Source organism: Callithrix jacchus, chromosome 4 (genome assembly GCF_049354715.1).
Source record: "Callithrix jacchus isolate 240 chromosome 4, calJac240_pri, whole genome shotgun sequence".
NCBI lineage: Eukaryota > Metazoa > Chordata > Mammalia > Primates > Cebidae > Callithrix > Callithrix jacchus.
The window spans coordinates 159,952,847-159,972,651 of record NC_133505.1 but is presented as its reverse complement, the minus strand read 5'-3'; the positions used below and the strand labels follow the sequence as shown (position 1 = coordinate 159,972,651).

Genomic DNA, 19,805 nt, shown 5'->3' with positions numbered 1-19,805 from the left:
AGAAAGTATAAATGTTTTCATTTTGTTTTTTGAGACAGGGTCTCACTCTCTCACCCAGGCTGGAGTGCAGTGGCTCAGTCATGGCTCACTATAGCCTCAACCTCCCTGGGCTCAGGTGATCTTCCCACCTCAGCCTCCCAAGTAGCTGGGACTACAGGTGTGTACCACAACACCCGGCTAATTTTTGTATTATTTGTAGAGATGGGATTTTGCCATGTTGCCCAGGCTGGTCTTGAACTCCTGGGCTCAAGTGATCCACACACCTCAGACTCCCAAAATGCTAGTATTACAGGCTTGAGCCACTGTGCCCAGCTGAAAGTGTAAAATTTTATAGTCATCAGTGGTATCAGTTTATCAGATACAGTAAAAACTGAATAATTCAGAATTTATAATGATGGGAGGTCCCTATAGGAGAAGCAATGATCTATGGTGGCAAACAAAATCTACTTCAGATAGAAATGGATTTGAATTTTAACTCTACTATTTATTAGATGTATAGGCTTTTACATTAAATTATAGAAGTATTTCATACTTAGTATTCTAGCATGAGTAATAAATATATAAAATCTCTGAATTTCTTAAGCTTTGTATGTGAGATTTTTAAAAAATCCCCCAGGCCGGGCGCGGTGGCTAACGCCTGTAATCCCAGCACTTTGGGAGGCTGAGGCGGGTGGATCACGAGGTCGAGAGATTGAAACCATCCTGGCCAACATGGTGAAACCCCGTCTCCACTAAAAGTACAAAAAAATTAGCTGGGCGTGTGGCGCGCGCCTGTAGTCCCAGCTACTCGGGAGGCTGAGGCAGGAGAATTGCTGGAACGCGGGAGGCGGAGGTTGCAGTGAGCCGCGGTTGTGCCACTGCACTCCAGCCTGGGTAACAGAGTGAGACTCTGTCTCAAAAAAAAAAAAAAGAAAACATTCCCTGTGTGAGTAAATATAATTCTACTGTAGACAATGATGTGGTTCACAAAGCAAATATTTACTTCCTTATCTTGGGTCACAAGCTTTTCACAGTACAGTACTGCTGATTGGCTATTGAAATACACAGGTTATAATTCAAGAGCCATGGCATTACAGCAAAACAGACACAACCTGGGGGAAATTACAACATAAATGAAATGAGCAGGTGAGTTTTTATTTCATTTTTAAAATTATCTTGAATCTTCCCAATAGCATAATGAGTTAAATCCAGTGAAAACTCATTTGTGAAAGTTATCACTCTCTCTATTTTCTATCTCTATGAAAGGTGGGAGCCTGGTTTTTGGTATATTTATGATAAGTCATATAATCTTGAGATTTTATGAGTCAACTTTGGCCCTTGGTAGACCACCCTATGTCCATGGCCAATTACCCTCAACTGTCCTCTATTTTTCAGCATTTAATTAATCAAAATCAGTAAATACTTGAAAGTTTGCTATTTGAAAAGCAGCAGTTTATATCATTTGATTTGTATGAGGTAAAAAAAGCTTATGGAAAATTGTCCTTAAAAAGAGACTTTAAAAGCAGAGAATATAATTTGGCGGAAAGAGCCCAGGTTTTAGATTCAAGTAACCAGAGATGTAGCCTTCACTTCTTTGAGCTTTAGTATCATGATCTGTAAAACTGAAGACAATTTAAGAATGTTAAAGGATTAAATTATGTCTATAAAATACTTCATATATTGGTACTCAATATGAAAGTGTTAGGTATTGTACTAGAGTTAATAAATCAAAATAGATACAAGAAACATTGTGTAAACAGTAAGTGCTTGTGGGGTTTTAATTTCTTGCCAGTATTTATCTTAACTAATTGGTCCTTATTGATGTTGAGGTTGTTCTCCCTGTATTTCCCATGTTATCCTTTCCTGACTAGTTTGTTTCACCAACTTGTTTATAAACATATTTGAGCACCTACTGTGTGCCAGGCTCTGTGATATTTTTTGGCCCCTTTCCAGAAGGTGTACCTAGATAAGCATCTTCAACTTATTTTTCTTTTATCTGGTGAATACTGGTCATTCTAAGCTTTGAAGTCATAGCTAAATACAACATGGGAGTAATATGCAAAGATTTCCTTAGGGTTTAGCAATAGACTAATTGATATCAACATTTAGGAGCCTAGTCTACCAGTAATGTTCAAGAAAGCTGCTAAGCAGAGACTCAGAGGTAAGGGGAAGAAAAGCAGGAAGTTGATGGTTGATTGAACAACCTCCACTCTAATATCAAAACAACCAAAGACTGTGGGCTTAACTCTCTTTGTGAACCTACCCCAGCACCCAATTCTTTCTCATTGAGATAAAGAAAATGTGTACATACATCTGTACTATGCCTTCCCCCTCCACCACTTACAGGCTATCCTGGGTAGGGTAATCCTTGTAATATAATGTAAGATATTCTAAAATGCTGGTATAGGGGATGAGTGAAGGAGGAAGAAAACTGAGATCCCTGCCCTTCTTCAGGGTCCACATTTCCCATGCACTAGCAATATCTTAGACTTTTTCCTGATACTGTTGCAGTTCCATCTTTGATTACAATCTGTTTGTAACATACCAGAGTTGACCAAAAACCCAGAGTTCTCAGTTTGGATGAAAAAAAATGCATTTAATTTTGAGGAAGAAAACCATCTTCAATATCAACTTGTTGAAATCACTAGGGCAATTTCTAAATCTTGCAGTTAGCTTTGCCCTGATCTAGAAAGATTTTATAAGATTTATAAGTTCAGGGTGAAGACTTCAAACCCTTTCTAGAAATATGGCATGAATATACAGTTAATATGACTAACTATGGAAATGAAAGATATTGATATTATGCATGAATTAACTTGAAGGTAACTGTCAGCCATGACATTTAACATGCTTGTCATTAAACCTTTGGCTGGGCTGTTAATAAGTAAAAATATATGCTAATGTAAGATTTGAGCCTATTTCTTTCTCAATTTATTTCTACTCAGGACTATCATACAGTATTTTACCTGTGACCTATGAGTTTAGTATGATCAAGATTCACTAGATAAAAGCAGAAGAAACTATTATGTTTTATTAGGGCACTAAGGCATAGACATGCTATAAAGCAATATAATGACCTATTTAATTTACAAACTGAATACTGTGCTGTGAATTGGAGTAAAATACTTCATCATGAATTGGAATACTAATATTTTCTCTACCTACTGTTTGGGTGAGGCTTGATATTTGATTTTCTCCTCTCTCTCTTCTTGTATTATATTTATTAGTATTTCTAGATAAATTGAGGAGAAAGGAGTATCTTTGCTTTTTGTACATCTAATAGTTCACAGAAAAATTTGTGTTTACTCTTACTTTATATAATTTTAGGATATTCATGTAATTTTGTTGTCTGAAATTTAAAACATATCAGGAGCTCAAATGTTCAGTCTACCAGGAAAAAAACGAAAACCCTACTGTCTTATTTTCTTCTGGTAGTCAGGGATAAACTGCAATGATTGTGATTTCTGTGCTAGTTTATGAGTAAGTAATATTGGCAGTTTTGACTCATGCTATTGGAGTCTATGTTTTCTTCATCTACTCAAGTCCATAACTTCAAGTTTCACTGATGAAGAAACATTTTAGACTAAATTACTTTTAGTAAATTCGATGTCTAATGACCCACCTATGTTTATATAAATGATGGATTTAGCTGAAAGTTACATTTACTTATCATTTTAAATACTGAAAAGCAAGTGATAGAGAAATCCTTCCCACACTGGAATTATCTCCAAAATGTAACATTTTGAAAAGATGATTTTATGTGTCAGTATATGTGTATATGTGTATTTCCCCTTTTATTCATGAGATGCAACTGACATGATACCTGCCATAGTAATCATAGCCAACTATTCAGGAAGAGAAAATGCATTCTTTAGAATAGACAGGGAGGCACCAATGAGATGAGAAGGAGAGTCAAGTAAAAAGCAGGAAGGCTGGCCTCAGAAAACAAAGCGATTAGTTAAAAACTCATTGTATCTTAAAGTATAATATCATTCAATACATTATTATGTAACTCTGCTATATTATGTAACCACTTCCAGTTTCATGAATTCATGTGACCTAATCTTAAGAAGGTTATTTTTTTCCCATTAATTCAGTAATTTCATTGACTGAACATCTGAGTAATGCAAGTGGGGTTTCATAAGATAGAATTTCATTAAATAAATGTTAATTCCAGGAAGGAAAAAATGTGAAGTACTTTTCTTGACCTAACGTAGGTTATGTTAAATAGTTTAAAATTCTCATAGGTGATACTGAAATTCAATCATATCGATAAAGAATCCATTCTCAACAATTTTTTAGAAATGCAACTATTTTAAGTACATCTTATATAAAAATCAATTTTATCTTTGTGATGTAAAGACCTTTATGTCTTTTTTCGAAATACTAGCAGTGAATAAATGTCTATAATAAGCTTTTTTTTTAATTGAGCAACAGGGCATTGCAGTGACTTAATATCTAAAATATTTATTAAGACTTTGGGGGAGTGACAAGTGAGCTTGGAAAAGCTTGTCTGCCCGTTGCCACTGAGATTATTTTCAAGAGAATGTAGATTTATGGCTTAGTAGGATCACTGAATGTAGTTACTCAGCGAGCCGGCCAGTTGCAAGCATAATCAACTTTGGCACTTGGTGTGCTGGCTTCTGACCATTAGCCCCAGGAGAGTCCTAGTCTGGTTAGATTTCAGGGAAAAAGAAAGAAGTTGCATGCCTGAAAGTGGAGTTCAGAGGGTACAATCTAAAAAGTTGTATTAGAGACAGGCAGTGACAAAGGGAAGAGAGAAAAGTCTTTCTGTGCATTGGTTAATGCAGTCATTGTGGGTCTGAATTTCCAAGTGTTTGCATTAGATTTCTAAGTTTTCTTCAGTTTCTGCTACTCATCAGTTTTACCTCTTTTGTTTCCTACCTCCTTATTCTTAATTAATGTGCTGTGTAATTCAGTCCCTACTCTGTACCTAAGAATAGCAAAATTTAAAAATACATGGCCAAGTCTGAAGGACCCTAAAGAATAAAGAGATAAGATCTACATGTAAATGTCTATTATTATATTCTATGAGAGAACTAAAATGTTGTGAGAACTCAGCAGCATGAAAGTAATTTTAAATGGCTAGACCAGGATCTGGAAAAAGTGTCATAGAGGTTGTGACATTTTCTTGGATTATTGAAAGATAGAATTTTGACAGACAAAGACAGGTTTCCAGGCTCAAAGACAATGTAAATAAAGATAGACACAGAATCAGGAAAATTAAAACCATTTTGTGGCACAGTGTTTCAAAAGCATACAGTACTCACAGGAAATCATGAGATGATAAGGCTAAGAAAGAACACATATATGGGCAGCTGTTAATATCAGAGTGAAAAGGTGGAATTTTCCTTGCCAGGCAGAGTGCGGCTAAAGTTTCTAAGCAGGGGATTACAGGGCAGGAGCTGTGCTATGGGACAGGCACTTCATCAGTCCATGCCACGGGGGTAGTTAAGGGAAGTGGGAACACCACAATTTGAGCTGTCCAGGTGAGAGGAAAAGAGGAGGCCTAACCTGAGAAACAGCGAAGGGCCCAGTCCATGGGAAGATGATGATGTGAGAAAATGTTTGAGTCAGAACCTTCAGGACTTGATCAACAAAAAGATCTAGGAGATGTAAGAGGAGGGAGGTGTAAAGCTCTCAGGGAGCCTTTTAGCCTACGAGTCTGGGAAATAAAGATGTCGTAAGACATGGAAAAGTCAAACTGATGAAGAAGTGAGGAAATGAATTGAATTCAGTCTGGGAAATAGTTTGGCATACCCATCAGAATTCTCAAGGATGTTTAGCAGGCCATTGATTAAAAAGCCTCAGGGATATCAGTTGATTAAATAGGAAGCAACAGGTATGATCTTAGGCTACGTCAGTAGAGCCAGATAGTGTCAGAATGAATGGCGATCATTATATTCTCTTCTTCATATCCGAGTCACAATTGCAATATTATTTTGAATTTATTCTGGACAGCATGGTTAGAGGTCAAGAATAACAAAAATTATTTTGTTACAAAGCATAATAATTTGTATGAGACATGGTTGGAGGAATTTGTACTTCCTTTTCTTTTTTTTTTTTTTTTTTTTTTTTGAGACAGAGTTTTGCTCTTGTTGCCCAGGCTGGCGTGCAATGGCATGATCTTGGCTTACATCAGCTTCTCCCTGCCCAGTTCAAGCGATTCACCTGCCTCAGCCTCCTGAGTTGTTGGGATTACAGGCATGCACCACTGTGTCCGGCTAATTTTGTATTTTTAGAAGAGATGGCATTTCTCCATGTTGGTCAGGCTGGTCTTGAACTCCTGACCTCAGGTGACCCACGCACCTTGGCCTCCCAAAGTGCTGGGATTACAGGTGTGAGCCATCACACCGGGCTGGAATTTGTACTTTCTTAACCTAGAAGACAGTGGTTTCCCTGAAAGATATGTGTGTTTCACCATTTGGAGAAAAGCCGTGGGAAAACATTAGACATTCTAAATTGCCCCAATGATATAATGAAAATAAAGCCAGCTGGCAGAGTTATAGAGAGATCATATGTGCAGTGCCTCTGGAACACAATTCATATTCAATGTGTCTTAGCTCTTACTGTTACCTTAGGAATAGCATTAGAATCAGTGGACACACATCACGGAGATGCTGCCATTTTATTGGAAATAACTTTTAAGAGTCATAGGCAGCTGGTTAGCTGAGCTGCCTTGAAGGGTAGCAAGTTCACTGTCACTGCAAAAACGTGGGGTAGACAAATACTTGGCAGAGTTGTCATGGAGGAGATTCAGTGATTGGGAGGGTGAGTGAACTACAAGGCCTCATTCTAACTCTGAGGTCCAGATGGTACCAGATAATTTGGATTGCAAACCCAAGGGAATGACTAGAGCTACAAATAAAACTTGAAAGTCTTTTACATCCAGGTAACAATAGTAGAAAACTGTTAAAGGAAAAAGAGCAGAGATCAGGTGAGCTTAGAATAGAATCCTGGAGTGTATCTGCATGAATGAACATGTGGAAAAGAAGGAAACTATACACACATGCACACATATGTGTATACATGCATACATTCATATATATGTATATACACACACATTCCTACATAAGATGAGAATAAAAATGTGTTATAAAGATCATGAAGATACTGTAATATGCCATAAAACTGAGGTTGTGGAGGCTTTTATCCAGTTTTATTCATATGAATATTAATCTTCCACCAAAGATTAGAAAAAGTTTAAGAAAGAAGATCAGCTGAATTATGACATGTGGCAGAAAGTGTGAGATCAAGACCAGGATGACACATCAGATTTTGGAATGAGGAAGTTACTTGTGACTGTCTAGAAAGCACTTGTGATTAATGATTGATACATTATCTATTTCCAGAAAGTTTGAGGCAGCTTAAATAAAAGCACTTTCACACAAGGCAGTAAAAGTAAAACAAAATAAAGATAAGAAACCACGAAGAGAAATAAATGGGGGAAATAGAGAAAGTACCACAAACCCTGGATAAGATTGTTATTGTAATAGGAATACTACCTTTTAGCTTTGTGGTTCCTGGCAGCCAAAGTAAAAGGGTAACAGGGAAGATTACCTATAATTTATTGGTTAAGGAAGGAAAACAGATCTTTAGAAGAATTTTTGTTTCCTGGCACGAAATTCTGTGAAGAGTATATCCCATGGATTCTTAGATAAGAGACAGTGACATATTAGACAACGTGGTCAACAGTGGTTCTGCTGAAGATTCAGGTTTGCTTTAAATTGCTGTTTCTTCTTTAAGTCCTTGCAGGTCAAGTGTGCAATATTAAGGTCTGTAAAAGCCAATAAGGTAGTGATATCTCTTGTGGGTGTAGACTAGTTGGACATCTGAATACTCCTGGGTGTGAAAAGTCAGCATAAGAGAGCATTTGGGAAGAGGACTTCCCAGAGAGGAGATGCAAGGATAGCTCCATGAATGTGAGGAGAGAGAGCACCAAGTACCCTGCAACCTCAGTTCCTTGACACTTGCCATTCCCTCTGCTTGTTAGCAGAGTCTTTCTCATCATTCTCATCCCCCAGTCTTTCTCATCATTCAAGTTTCCATTCAAATGCCACTGCTTCAAAGAGACCCTAATAACTGTCTTCATAATGTGGTTCCTTCTTCATCCCTCCTCATAAATGGTACTCTCTAACAATAATCTGTTTTATTTAATAGCATTTACTGCTCTGCTAAATTATTTTATTTATTATTAGTCTCCCTCATTCCAGTAACTAGAATGTAAGCTGGTACACCAAGCAGTGCCAGTGGTTGATATGAAGGAATGAGTGTTTCATGAATGGGAAAGAACTCAGCTCAGTACTGATGTGATAAAAAATAGGATGGTAGCATTGGGCGTGGAGTAAATAATTCCCAAAATGTTAGCTGATAAGATGAGGATAATTACAATGAGGACATAATTTTGTCCTGGGAATTTCAGGAACATTGGGGTTAGAGGAGGAGCACATATTCTCTGTATACTTTTCTGTCCACTCACGAGGTGCAGGGGTACTAATATGAATGGTAAATTTATGAATATTCATTGATCATGATTATAAGGGGTGGAGCCTAAGTGGGAAGAGTACAAAGAGTCCTATATTATGGCAAACCCCTTTTTCTCTCATATTAGTGAGATTGTTTGATAGTGCCTGATATGGTTACACTTTGTGTTCCCACCCAAATTTCACCTTGATTTGTAATTCCCATAATCCCCACATGTCTAAGAAGAGGTGGGAGGTGACTGGATCATGGGAGTGGTTTTCCCCATCCTGTTCTAGTAATAGTGAGTGAGTTCTCACAAGATCTAATGGTTTTGTAAAAGGCTCTTCCGACTTTGGTCTGATTCTTCTCTTTTGCCACGATGTGAGAAAGTCCAAGCTTTGTTCCCCTTCACCTATCGCCATGACTGTAAGTTTCCTGAGGCCTCCCCAGCCACATGGAACTGTGAGTCAAGTAAACCTCTTTCCTTTATAAATTACCCAGTCTTGGGTATTTCTCTTTTCTTCTTCTTCTTTTTTTCATTATTGTACTTTAAGTTCTGGGGTACATGTGCAGAACATGCAGGTTTGTTACATAGGTATACACATGCCATGGTGGTTTGGTGCACCATCAACTCTTCATCTACATTAGGTATTTCTCCTAATGCTATCCCTCCCCTACTCTCTCACCTCCCAAGAGGACCCAGTGTGGGATATTCCCCTCCCTGTATCCACGTGTTCTGATTGTTCAAATCCCACTCATGAGTGAACATGTGGTGTTTGGTTTTCTGTTCCTATATTAGTTTGCTGAGAATGATGGTTTCCAGCTTCATCCATGTCCCTGCAAAGGACATTAACTCATCTTTTTTTAATGGCTGCATAGTATTCCATGGTATATATGTGCCACATTTTCTTTATCCAGTCTATCATTGATGGGCATTTGGGTTGGTTCCAACTCTTTGCTATTGTGAAGAGTGCTGCAATAAAAATACCTGTGCATGTATCTCTATACTAGAATGATTTATAATCCTTTGGGTATATACCCAGTAATGGGATCGCTGAGTCAAATGGTATTTCTGGTCCTAGATCCTTGAGGAATTGCCACACTGTCTTCCACAATGGTTGAACTAATTTACACTTCCACCAACAGTGTAAAAACATTCCTATTTCTCCATATCCTTTTCAGCATCTATTGTTTCCTGACTTTTTAATGATCACCATTTTAACCGGCGTGAGATGGTATCTCATTGTGGTTTTGATTTGCATTTCTCTAATGACCAGTGATGAGCTTTTTTTCATGTTTGTTGGCTGCATAAATGTCTTCTTTTGAGGAGTGTTTGTTCATATCCTTTGCCCACTTTTTGATGATAAATTTGTTTAAGTTCCATGTAGATTCTGGATATTAGCACTTTGTCAGATGGATAGATTGCAAAATTTTTTTCCCATTCTATAGGTTGCCTATTCACTCTGATGATGGTTTCTTTTTCTGTGCAGAAGCTCTTTAGTTTAATTAGGTCCCATTTGTCAGTTTTGGCTTTTGTTGCCATTGTTTTTGGTGTTTTAGTCATGAAGATTTTACCCATGCCTGTGTCCTGAATGGTATTGCCTAGGCTTTCTTCTAGGGTTTTTATGGGTTTTGGTCTTATGTTTAAATGTTTAATTCATCTTGAGTTAATTTTTGTATAAGGTGTAAAGAAGGGGTTCAGTTTCAGTTTTCTGCATATGGCTAGCCAGTTTTCCCAACATCACTTATCAAATAGGGAATCCTTCTCCCCTTGCTTGTTTTTGTCTGGCTTGTCAAAGATCAGATGGTTATAGATGTGTGGCATTATTTCTGAAACCTCTGTTCTGTTCTATTGGTCTATATATCTATGTTGGTACCAGTACCATGCTGTTTTGGTTACTGTAGACTTGTAGTTAGTTTGAAGTCAGGTAGCATGATGACTCCAGCTTTGTTCTTTTTTTCTTAGGATTGTCTTAGCTATTTGGGCTCTTTTTTGGTTACATGTGAAATTTAAAGTAGTTTTTTCTAATTCTATGAAGAAAGTCAATGGTAGCTTGATGGGGATATCATTGAATCTATAAATTACTTTAGGCAGTATGGCCATTTTCACAATATAGATTCATCCTATCCATGAGCCGGAAATGTTTTTCCATTTGTTTGTGTCTTCTCTTATTTCCTTGAGCAGTGGTTTGTAGTTTTCCATGAAAAGGTCCTTCATATTTCTTGCAAGTTGTATTTCTGGGTACTTTATACTCTTTGTAGCACTTGTTAATGGGAGTTCACTCATGATTTGGCTCTCTATTTGTCTATTGTTGGTGTATAGGAATGCTTGTGATTTTTGCACATTGATTTTGTATCCTGAGACTTTGCCAAAGTTGCTTATCAGCTTAAGGGGATTTTGGGCTGAGATGATGGGATTTTCTAAATATACAATCATGTCATCTGCTAACAGAGACAATTTCTCTTTACCTATTTGAATACCCTTTTTTATTTGTCTTGCCTTACTGCCTTGGCCAGAACTTCCAATACTATGTTGCATACGGGTGTTGAGAGAGGGTACCCTCGTCTTCTGCTGGTTTTCAAAGGGAATGCTTCCAGCTTTTTGCCCTTCAGTATGATATTGGCTGTGGGTTTGTCATAAATAGCTCTTATTATTTTGAGATACATTCCATCAATACCTAATTTATTGAGAGTTTTTAGCATGAAGGGGTGTTGAATTTTATTGAAGGCCTTTTCTCCATCTATTGAGATAATCATGTGGTTTTTGTCTTTGGTTCTGTTTGTGTGATGGATACTGTTTATTGATTTGCATATGTTGAGCCAGCCTTGGATCCCATGGATGAAACCAGCTTGATTGTGGTAGATAAGCTGTTTCATATGCTGCTAGATTGGTTTGCCATTATTTTATTGAGGATTTTCACATCAGTGTTCATCAGGGATATTGGCCTGAAGTTTTCTTTTATTTGTTGTGTTTCTGCTAGGTTTTGGTATCAGGATGATGCTGGCCTCATAAAAGGAGTTAGGGAGAAGTCCCTCTTTCTCTATTGTTTGAAATACTTTCAGAAGGAATTGTACCAGCTCTTCTTTGTACCTCTAATAGAATTCGGCTGTGAATCCTTCTTGTCCTGGGCTTTTTTTTTGGTTAATAGGCTATTACTGCCTCAGTTTCAGAACTTGTTATCAATTTATGCAGGGATTCGACTTCTCTCTGTTTTAGTCTTAGGAGCGTGTATGTGTCCAGGAATTTATCCCTTTCTTCTAGATTTTCTAGTTTATTTGCATAGAAGTGTTTATAGTGTTCTCTGATGGTAGTTTGCATTTCTGTGGGATCAGTGGTGATATCCCCTTTATCATTTCTTATTGCATCTATTTGATTCTTCTCTCTTTTTTTCTTTATTAGTCTGGCTAGCAGTCTATTTTGTTAATCTTTAAAAAAAATGGCTCCTGGGTTCATTAATTTTTTTTTTTTTTTTTTTTTTTGAGACGGAGTTTCGCTCTTGTTACCCAGGCTGGAGTGCAATGGTGCAATCTCGGCTCACTGCAACCTCCGCCTCCTGGGCTCAGGCAATTCTCCTGCCTCAGCCTCCCGAGTAGCTGGGATTACAGGCATGCGCCACCATGCCCAGCTAATTTTTTGTATTTTTAGTAGAGACGGGGTTTCACCATGTTGACCTGGATGGTCTCAATCTCTTGACCTTGTGATCCACCCGTCTCAGCCTCCCAAAGTGCTGGGATTACAGGCATGAGCCACCGCGCCCGGCCCATTGATTTTTTTTGAAGTGTTTTCTGTGTCTCTGTCTCCTTCCGTTCTGCCCTGATCTTAGTTACTTCTTGTCTGCTGCTAGCTTTTGAATTTTTTTGCTCTTGCTTCTCTACTTCTTTTAATTGTGATATTAGGGTGTTGATTTTAGATCTTTCCCACTTTCTCCTGTGGGCATTTAGTGCTATAAATTTCCCTCTAAACACTGCTTTCGCTGTGTCCCAGAGATTCTGGTACATTGTGTCTTTGTTCCCATTGGCTTCAAAGAATTTATTTATTTTTGCCTTAATTTCATTATTTACCCAGTAGTCATTCAGGAGCAGGTTGTTCCGTTTCCCTGTAGTTGTGCAGTTTTGAGTGAGTTTCTTAATCCTGAATTCAAATTTGATTGTACCGTGGTCTGAGAGACTGTTTGTTATGATTTCCGTTCTTTTGCGTTTGCTGAGGAGTGTTTCACTTCCAATTATGTAGTCAATTTTAGAATAAGTGTGATGTGGTACTGAGAAGACTGTATATTCCATTGATTTGAGGTGGAGAGTTCTGTAGATGTCTATTAGGTCCACTTGGTCCAAAGCTGAGTTTAAGTCCTGAATATCCTTGTTAATTTTCTGTTTCATTGATCTGTCTAATATTGACAGTGGGGTATTACAGTCTCCCACAGTTATTGTATGGGAGTCTAAGTCTCTTTGTACGTCTCTAAGAACTTGCTTTATGAATCTGGGTGTTCCTATACTGGTTGCATATATATATATTTAGATTAGTTAGCTCTTCTTGTTGCATTGATCCCTTTACCATTATGTAATGCTCTTTGTCACTTTTTTTATCTTTGTTGGTTTAAAGTCTGTTTGATCAGAGAGTAGGATTACAACCCCTGCTCTTTTTTCTCTTTCCATTTCCTTGGTAAATATTCCTCCATCCCTTTATTTTGGGCCTATGTGTTTCTTTGCACATGAGATGGGTCTCCTTGAATACAGCACACTGATGGGTCTTGACTCTAACCAATTTGACAGTCTGTGTCTTTTAATTGGGGCATTTAGCCCATTTACATTTAAGGTAATATTGTTGTGTGTACTTGATGCTATTATTATGATGCTAGCTGGTTATTTTTCCAGTTAGTTGATGTGGTTTCTTCATAGTGTCAATGGCCTTTACAATTTGGTATGTTTTTACAGTGACTGGTACTGGTTTTCCTTTCCATATTTAGTGCTTCCTTCAGGAGCTCTTGTAAGGCAGGCCTGGTGGTGACAAAATCTCTAAGCATTTGCTTGTCTGTAAAGGATTTTATTTCTCCTTCACTTATAAAGCTTAGTTTGGTTGGATATGAAATTCTGGGTTGAAAATTCTTTTCTGTAAGAATGTTCAATATTGGCCCCTACTCTCTTCTGGCTCATAGGGTTTCTGCAGAGGGATCCACTGTTAGTGGATAATATCCTGAAGAGTGTTTTCCAACTTGATTCCTTTCTCCCCGTCACTTTCAGGTACACCAATAAACATAGGTTTGGTCTTTTTACATAGTCCTATATTTCTTGGAGGCTTTGTTAATTCCTTTTCATTGTTTTTTTCTCTAATCTTGTCTTCATGCTCTATTTCATTAAGTTGATCTTCAATCTCTGATCTTCTTTCTTCTGCTTGATTGATTTGGCTATTGATACTTCATGAAGTTCTTGTGCTGTGTTTTTCAGCTCCATCAGGTCATTTAAGTTCTTCTCTAAACTGGTTATTCTAGTTAGCAATTCCTCTAACCTTTTCTCAAGGTTCTTAGCTTTGTGCATTGGGTTAGAACATGCTCCTTTGCTCAGAAGAGTTTGTTATTACCCACCTTCTGAAGCCTACTTCTGTCAGTTTGTCAAACTCATTCTATGTTCAGTTTTGTTCCCTTGCTAGTGAGGAATTGTGATCCTCTGGAGGAGAAGAGATGTTCTGGTTTTAGAATTTTCATCCTTTTTGAGCTGGTTTTTCCTCATCTTCATGGATTTGTCTATCTTTGGTCTTTGATGTTGGTGACCTTCAGATGGGGTTTCTGTGTGGACATCCTTTTTATTGATGTTGATGCTATTCCTTTCTGTTTGTTAGTTTTCCTTCTAACAGGCTCCTCTGCTGCAGCTATGCTGGAGTTTGCTGGAGATCCACTCCAGACCCTGTTTGCTTGTTTTCTTGAGTGTCACCAGTGGAGGCTGTGGAACAGCAAAGATTGTTGCCTGTTCCTTCCTCTGGAAGCTTCATCCCAGAGGGGCAACCACCAGATGTCAGCCAGAGCTCTCCTGTATGAGGTATCTGTCAACTCCTGCTGAGAGTTGTCTCTCAGTCAGGAGGCACGGGGATCAGGAACCCACCTGAGGAGGCAGTGCCTTTGCAGAGCTTGAACACCATGCTGGGAAATCCATGCTCTCTTCACAGCCAGTAGGTAGGAACGTCTAAGTCTGCTGAAGCTGCACCCACAGCCACCCCACCCCAGGTGCTGTCTCCCAGGGAGATGGGAGTCTTATCTGTAAGTCCCCAACTGGGGCTGCTACCTTTTTTTCAGAGATGCCTTGCCCAGAGAGGAGGAATCTAGAGAGGCAGTCTGGCTACAATGGCTTTGCAGGGCTGTGGTGGGGCTCTCCCCAGTTCAAACTTCCCCCTTACCGGGGGCTTTGTTTACACTGTGAAGGGAAAACTGCCTACTCAAGCCTCAGTAATGGTGGATGCCCATCCCCCCACCAAGCTCAAGCCTCCCAGGTCAGCTTCAGACTGCTGTGCTGGCAGTGAGAATTTCAAGCCAGTGGATCTTAGCTTGCTGGATTCCATGGGGGTGGAATCCACTGAGCTAGACCACTTGGCTCCCTGGATTCAGCTCCCTTTCCATGATAGTGAACAGTTCTGTCTTACTGGCATTCCAGGTGACGCTGGGGTATGAAAAAAAACTCTAGCTTGCTGTCTGCCCAAACAGCTGACCAGTTTCGTGCTTGAAACCCAGGTCCCTGGTAGTGTAGGCAATCAAGGGAATCTCCTGGTCTGCGGGAGATTGCAAAGACCATGGGAAAAGCATAGTATCTATGCCAGATACACAGTTCCTCAAGGCACAATCCCTCACAGCTTCCCTTGGGTAGGGGAGGGAGTTTCCCAACCCCTTGTGCTTCTTGGGTGAAGCGATGGCCCACCCTGCTTCAGCTCAGCCTCTGTGGGTTGCACCCACTGTCTAACCAGTCCCAGTGGGATGAGCTGAGTATCTCAGTTGGAAATGCAGAAATCACCCACCTTTGGCATTGATCTCACTGAGAGCTGCAGACTGGAGCTGTTTCTATTCAGCCATCTTGACAGCCACCAGGTATTTCTTTGTAGCAGTGTGAAAACAGATGAATACAGTGCCCATTTAAATTTCTGGAGACTATCTTTCAAAAGTATCTTGAGCTGTTATTTCATTAATTATGTTGCGGGGATTTTTCTAAGAGTCAATAGTCAATGCATCCTTCTATGACCCTTTCTGGTAGCTAACAACAAAATCCTTATATTGAGAGGTGTGTGTGTGTGTGTGTGTGTGTGTATGTGTGTGTGTTGGCAGTCAAGAGTGCATCAGAATTGCCTAAAATATAAAGCAAGTTGCTGACATACAAATGTAAAAGGAGAGGTGCTGGTAGAGAGAAGCTCATCAGAATTGAGAGGAAACTAGAACCAGGAAAGGAAAGATGGAAATAGACAAGGAAGTGAGCCAGCCATCTTTTTGAATGTGGATTACTTGTTTAAAAGAACTATGGAGGAAGAAGTCACTGCAACTTCCGGGAGGGGCTTGTACGCTTAGTGCGGGAGCTGCGGGGCCCAGAGATCGTGTTTGAAGTAGCGGTTCTACCAACATGTCCCGTGGTTCCAGCGCTGGTTTTGAGCGCCACATTACCATTTTTTCACCCGAGGGTCGGCTCTACCAAGTAGAATATGCTTTTAAGGCTATTAACCAGGGTGGCCTTACATCAGTAGCTGTCAGAGGGAAAGACTGTGCAGTAATTGTCACACAGAAGAAAGTACCTGACAAATTATTGGATTCCAGCACAGTGACTCACTTATTCAAGATAACTGAAAACATTGGTTGTCTGATGACCGGAATGACAGCTGACAGCAGATCCCAGGTGCAGAGGGCACACTAGGAGGCAGCTAACTGGAAATACAAGTATGGCTATGAGATTCCTGTGGACATGCTGTGTAAAAGAATTGCTGATATTTCTCAGGTCTACACACAGAATGCTGAAATCTTAGTTGTTGTATGATTTTAATTGGTATAGATGAAGGGCAAGGCCCTCAGGTATATAAGTGTGATCCTGCAGGTTACTACTGTGGGTTTAAGGCCACTGCAGCAGGAGTTAAACAAACTGAGTCAACCAGCTTCCTTGAAAAAAAAGTGAAGAAGAAATTTGATTGGACATTTGAACAGACAGTGGAAACTGCAATTACATGCTTGTCTACTGTTTTATCAATTGATTTCAAACCTTCAGAAATAGAAGTTGAAGTAGTGACAGTTGAAAATCCTAAATTCAGGATTCTTACAGAAGCAGAGATTGATGCTCACCTTGTTGCTCTAGCAGAGAGAGACTAAACATTGTCCTTAGTCTGCCAGATCCATGATGTCACTTACCTGTGTGTTTGGTAACAGCAAACCAACATTACGGAGATCCCTGGATTGAAAAATGAGCCTCTCCCATTCCTCCTACCGCCGAAGTGGTTAGGACTCTATATAAATAAAAACAGTGCTTTTGGAAAAAAAAAAAAAAAAGAACTATGGAGAGGAGAGGACTAACTAGAGGAGACTTAACAGCAGCCTGAGGTGGACAGTAGATTCAAGCAGAACTCTCTTGACACTGATTTTGGGTTTAGGGAGCTTCTTGGCTGTGAGAAGCAAAATTTTATCATGGAGAAGGGTCAGGAAAAATACCATGGAACTTCCTGTAACATCAATTTTATTCATTCTGGAGAAATTTAAAATCTTTCTATATCAAAGTAAAAACAAGTATGAGGGAACAGTATATCATTTCAATGGATTTGTTTATTTACTTGTATGTTTTTTAGGTTAGACCTCATGTTTGGAAGCAATTTTGATTATTTAGGCACCATGTTAGGCTTTGCCTCAAGGTTCCAGGGGGCAAGTCTGCAGTTTAGAGATAGTAGAATTTCCCCAAGGTCGTGGACAGGCAAAAGGTTTTAGACTCATATAGCATGATAAGCTTAAACGGCACCTCGAAACTAGCTGAGTCCACAAAAATAATGGGTCCATTTTTTCCTCATCTCATTATCTCTAATATCTTAACTCCCAACTAGAAGAAAGATGTTGTTGCACAAATATTACACATTGGTTTTTCTCTAATAGCTTTACTTGAAGCATCTGAAATAACAAAAAGTATTTATAGCTTTGCAAAAGATAGATTAAAAAACAATCTAATTGTCCTTTTAGGCTGAAAGGGGAGGTTTGATCATGATATTATCTGTATTACTTAGTCCATTAACCAAATGTGTGGCTGCCAAAGCAAACACACAAATAAGCAGACTTTCCTGTCTATAATTTGTTAGATTGTTCCACAAAAGGATTCCAATCTAGTGAACGTTGCTTGTGTGCAATTGACCAGGTAAGAGGGTACTAAATGGAAATGAACATTGAAAGGAAGAATAATTACCTCATAAACTCATTAGGAAAGTACTCTTTGGAATGCAAATGTGAAATAAGGTAGATTTTCACATATACTAATCTCGTACTGAAAGGCAGAACAGTGAACTGTCATTCAAAAGTAAGGAAATAAGCAGGAAATTGCAGTTGAAATAATAAAAATGAATAAAATGGTGTTTAGCTGCGAATTTTTCAAACCATAGAGTAGTGACTAAATTTATCTCCTCTATTGTTTTGTTGTTTGTTTATTTGCTTGTTTGTTTCTAATGTTTCATTGCATTTGGCTTTTATAGAATAGTTTGGGAAAGATAAGTGATTTGGGTTTTTAAAAAGTTGTAAATAAAAGTGATTCAAACTGAATTTTTGTGTGTGGCTCATCCAGTGACTTTATCTTTTAAAAAATACTTACTGAGCACCTACTATGTGCTAGCACTGTTCTGGGAGATGCAGATTTTCTAGGGAACAACACAGACAAAAATGCCTGTGCCCATGAGATAGATGGCTTACTTGGTCTTTGAGGGTTTTTTTTTTTAATTGGCTCAGAGAGCACCATTTGGACTCCTCTGTAGAGCAAGTCTATAAAGATTTATTTGTCTTTCTATCTATACACACAAACACACATACACAAACACACACACTTTTTCATTCATACATTAATTAGGTACAAATACATAAGGCTAAGTGAAGGGATACCAAAGGCATAGTGGCTGTATCTTGGAATGTAGGGGAATTTTTTTACATCTTCATTTTTAAAAAACTGACATGACTTGGTATCAGTCCATTTCAAATCAATATATTGTACTACTACAAATATATTAATTGCAGTCTAAAAAATATTGGAATGAGAGATCAGAAGATGGAGATTCCACTCTCTTGCCTTCTCTCATTCAAGGAAATATGTGTATGGCTTATAGCATCTGAAGTTGTGGGCACAAGGGGGAGAAGTGAGCTCATTTTTTTCTCAGGCTGGAAATTTGACTTCCCTCCAGGAATTTCCCAGGAATGAATTGCCTGTTTCATCTTCATCCCTGTGCTGTTTCTGCCATTTGCCTGCCAAACTTGTTTCCTAGTGCTCTGAGGTACATTTCTGAGAATTTAGAGCATAATTAACTGAAGTAGAATTCTGAGGTATATCAGAAAATTTAGATCACATTTAATGGAGATGGAAAACCAAAAGGAGTATGTTCTTCAGCTGCATATTCGATGATACGATGGAGTGCAGTGATTTTATTTTGTCTAAATTCTTGGGAAAAGTATTTACAGAGGCTGTATAATGTGCTCTGCTAGAATGAGGTGAAATGAATGAAGAGCAGAAGCAGCCTCAAATAGCGAAGAAGGATGTGGCACTTTTTGAGGAATGGGAGAGGATTGATATTTTGCAGATTGCCCTATAACTGACATGAACTCCAGGTTTCCAATTATATCATAGGAGAAGCACTATTTCCTGAAAGCACTCATTTGGAGCAATCTGAGCTCCCCTTTTACCTGTGATTTTTTAAATGACATACACAATAACGGATGGCTTTGTTTTCAAGGATGGCACTAAAGCAAGAAATAAAGAATTATCAAGAGCTGTTAGGGATTTGATTGCTGCTAAGGGGAAATGAAAGAAAAGAATCTGATTGTATTCCAGGAAAATATGTAATGATAGCTAATGCTCTAGTTGGTGTTTTATTTGTTGTGAAATGATGGATGTGGAAAAGACATAGCAAATACTCCACCACCGCTTGTAACAATTTAAGATGTAACAGAGCAAGTTATATTTTTACAGTGGAGACTTTTAAATGCTACTTTTTTTCTTTTAAAGTTGTGTATTTGGGTGGAGTTAAAATTTCATTATCATAGTCCCCAGTATAATAGAAAATACAATATAGACTTTAAGAAGTTGATTTCGTACTTGAATTTTTTTTTACAAACAGCATAAAACATTCATTACATAATTAACTTACAAAAACA

The 19,805-nt window shown here is 38.5% G+C and overlaps 1 protein-coding gene and 1 pseudogene across 3 annotated transcripts in view; both read left to right on the top strand.

Moving 5' to 3' along the window:
• Window positions 1-19,805, top strand: part of RGS17 (regulator of G protein signaling 17) — a 132,938-nt gene that overhangs the window by 5,731 nt on the left and 107,402 nt on the right. The window lies entirely within an intron of this gene.
• On the top strand, window positions 15,959-16,964 carry LOC100388075 (proteasome subunit alpha type-6 pseudogene; annotated as a pseudogene).